This window comes from Podarcis tiliguerta, assembly GCF_965153285.1.
Source record: "Podarcis tiliguerta genome assembly, chromosome: 3".
NCBI classification, from domain to species: domain Eukaryota; kingdom Metazoa; phylum Chordata; class Lepidosauria; order Squamata; family Lacertidae; genus Podarcis; species Podarcis tiliguerta.
Window position 1 is genome coordinate 118,510,942 of NC_139536.1, and position 3,824 is coordinate 118,514,765.

Sequence of the window (3,824 nt, forward strand, 5' to 3'; positions counted from 1 at the left end):
TGTAACTATCCCAGAAATTAAATGAGAAATGGCTCTGTGACTCTTCCGCCAATCTTCCTGCCACTGCCATTTTCACAATCCATTGTATTCATCAGGGCATTGACTGAGGAGTAAGTCTGCTGGAACTCAGTGGACCATTCTGAGTCAAAATAAACACTATCATTACCTGATTTCTTTCATTCCCCAGAGGGGAAAAGACATTCTTGGGCAGGGCTTTCCAAGCCACCTGCTGCCACTGGCAAGACTCTGAGAAGAGGCAGAGCTCCTGTTTAATACTGTTTATTAATTTTCAATTATTAAAGTCCAATATAAACCACATTTTATCAATGTAAAATTACAATTCATATTCAAATATTCAGTGGTACCTCAGGTTACATACGCTTCAGGTTACAGACTCCGCTAACCCAGAAATAGTGCTTCAGGTTAAGAACTTTGCTTCAGGATGAGAACAGAAATCGTGCTCTGGCGGCGCGGCAGCAGCAGGAGGCCCCATTAGCTAAAGTGGTGCTTCAGATTAAGAACAGTTTCAGGTTAAGTACAGACCTCCGGAACGAACTGAGTACTTAACCTGAGGTACCACTGTATATCAATTATAAAGCCAATTATACATTTTGTTACTTTCCACATGCTAGATTTCTAGGTGAAATGATTTGATTTCATCCTGCTTCCAAATTTTGATTAATCCCATTACATTCAGTCTTGATCTTAGTCCTTTATCAACAGCTACAGAGTTTTTGACTTCCATTCGAAAAACACATTTATTAAAAAGAAATCCTGCAAGAAGAGTTCTGTATCCCAAATGTTTCCTGTGTGTGATGTTTATCTCATCCATGCTGTCTTCATTCTTCCTGTTCTCCATCTTTTTTGCATCGCTACTTCCGCTTTTTCACTCTTTCTTTTCCTTTGTTCCCAGAAAATGAGGCTGTATTTTCGACTGCATCACATGCCATCTTTTTTTGTTTGTTTGTTATTGTTTGAGTCTAAATTAAGAGTGAACTGGCATCCCACCAATGCTTTAACAAGACTCCAGTATCTCCTCCTTGGTCAACTCTCTCAATAACGATCTGGTGTCCTGCCAAAGCCTTGGCAGATCTTCAAAGCCCAAAGTCCAGGTCCTCCCATAGCAGTACAGTGAAAGTTGGATGCTTTAAATCCATTTCAATTTTCTCACACAGTTCTAATTTTTGTTGTAATCCATAAATATAATCCCATTCTCTTCTTGCCTTTTAGCCTTTTATTAGCATTTGGGGGGGGGGAGTGTTGCTGAATCATTTATGTAGCAAAGGGTATACGCTCCCCACACACACATATACCGTATTGAAGGAAGTCTTCTTTTCAATTTGAGTCGTAACGGCTTTGTAGCTGTTTCAGTTTGGCAGTTTATGATCTTGTCCCATCTATTCCAGCAAGAGTCTATATATTAGTTCTATTTCACTCTAATACACAGAAGTGCCTCTGCTTCATTAATGGCTGCGTAGGGGGCTTACTGAGAGGGGAAATGCTTTTGTACTTGGTGTCTCCCTGCCTCCCAGATTCCATGCCAGAGCGAGAGCCAGGTACCGAGACAATCTGCAAGTGAAGCTCACTCCCCCTGGGCCCTAGGGGGAGCTTGCAAGGACAATTACCCTAAAATCACCCTTGTTTATCTTCGCCAACGGTCTCTGCTATCGTGGGAGCAGCATCCATAAGGCAGACAGGAACCAGAAGTCAGAAGAGGCAGAACTTCCACCACATCTGCCACCTGGACTCTCACGGCGGTGGCAGTGGAAGGAAGGAGGGCAGGCAGGATGAACCCAATTCCTGTGCCAACTTGACAACCCTTGCATCTGGCTTTGCATTGGCCAGTGCCAGCTGGGAGAGCAGCTCAGCATCTAGTAGATCCCCAGCTAACTCAGACCTGTCCTCAGAGAGCTGCACTTCAGCACCTTCCACTGGGCTCCAATGGCAGGAATACCAACGAGCTTTCTGCCGGTGCACATGTTTGGGAGGCAGAAGGCAGAGAGGTCTGTGTTGGTGGAGGGATGCAAGTTTCGCTTTCTAAATCACTGCCCGTTCTTGGAAGGGCTCTGCAACCTGGCCTCTCTCAAGGAAAATGTATTTCTGGAGCAATTACTTTCTCTGTAAAAGTGTGCATGTGTATGCAGTAGATTTCTAGTTAGCATCTGCTCTTACCACTATTACATTTCCAAACTCATTTCCAAACTACTTTTCTGTGTTCAGGAGATAAACCCTTCAAGAACATGAGCAACTGGGAGAATTTGGCTCAGATGTCCATTTCGCTCTGCAGCTCTGCCTCTTTTCCAGAGAACAAGCTGTTGTCTGTTGGTTAGAGCTTAATCACAACCAGCATATTTTTTTTATCTAAAACAGAAGAATCAAGGGATTGTGTAGTCAACAAAGTTGAGATCAGAACTTTTCTGGAAACTTGATTTTTTATTGAGAAAGTCTTACAAAATAGCGGCTGAGTGGCTAACAACTGGAGACTTCCCATGAAGGCAGGGAGAAATTGAGGGAAATTTTCACTAAAGGTAGAGATTCAGTGAAGGATATCATTGTAGCCAAGCCTTTATTCAGTTCTGCCAAGTCCAGGAGACAAAGAGGAACCCTTTACTGGGATCCCACGGCCATTTCATCAACAAATTGGCAAACCGAAACAATCTCTGGTGATCGTGGCCATTTCGAGCCAGGCCCAACCTTGTTTCCTCTTGCTGATTCGTAAGTCCCATCACACTCAATGGGACATTCATGTACCGAATGTCTACTGCTGCTCCATAACATAAAGTCTCTGGGAAGCTCACAGAACAAATACAACAATTAAAGACAGCACAGTATGGGGGTGGGGTGGAAACAGGTAGAGCCCTGGACTTCTGCCGCAATTGGTGCCAAAGATTATCGGGAGCGGTGAAACACGCAGGAACACAGGAAGCTGCCTTCTGCCAAGTCAGGTCATTGGTCCACGCAGCTCAGCCTGGTTTTCCCTGACTGGCAGGGGATCTCCAGGGCTTCAGACACAGACCTTTCTAGCCTGATCTGCAGATGTCAGGATTGAGCCCGGGACCTTCTGCATGCACGGGAGATGCCTCCCCCCGGAGCCCCCCCCCCCCCCGTGAGGTGCCGGGTGAGGAGAAGTTCCCAGGGAGGGGAGAAAAGACTAATAGACATAGGAAATGTATTTTAGGGAGCCCATTGACCAATCAGGGAGTCCCTCCAAAGGGCAGCAGAGGCCACTGGGCTAGCGTGCTGGTGAATGGGCAAGCTGTGCCTTAGGCAAACTGGGCTGCTGCTTTTGCAGCTGTCTTTGTTTCCTTGTATTGTTTGTGGCTCATGTGGATCAGGTCGTTTGGACAGGAGTCTTTCAGCAGACACTCCTGTTTTGGTGCGGAAGAGCCCCCACCCACCCTGCCATGGAAAAGCAGCCCTGGCAGGGCAGGGCCACCCCTGCTTCAAGGGAGGGGGGGAGGAATGGCTCAAGGAGCTTGTGTTGCCTGGATCCAGGACTGGGTCAAATTGGATAATACAGATGTATTAGAATTGGAGGGACATGACAACAGGTTTGGATGGCATGCGTATGAATGGTACAATAAAGGGAAAATACATAAAGGATTCTATAACCATATAAGCAGAAGATCACTTTCAAAATTATGTGGGAGAGGTATAAAGATTGGTGGCTGTCACCAATAGAAGCAACATCTATAGGAAAATAGATAAGAAGGAAAAATGGCTTACATATAGGGATCTCTTAACGGAATCATAGATTCATAGAATCATAGAGTTGGAAGAGACCACAAGGGTCATCGAGTCCAACCCCCTGCCAAGCAGGAAAC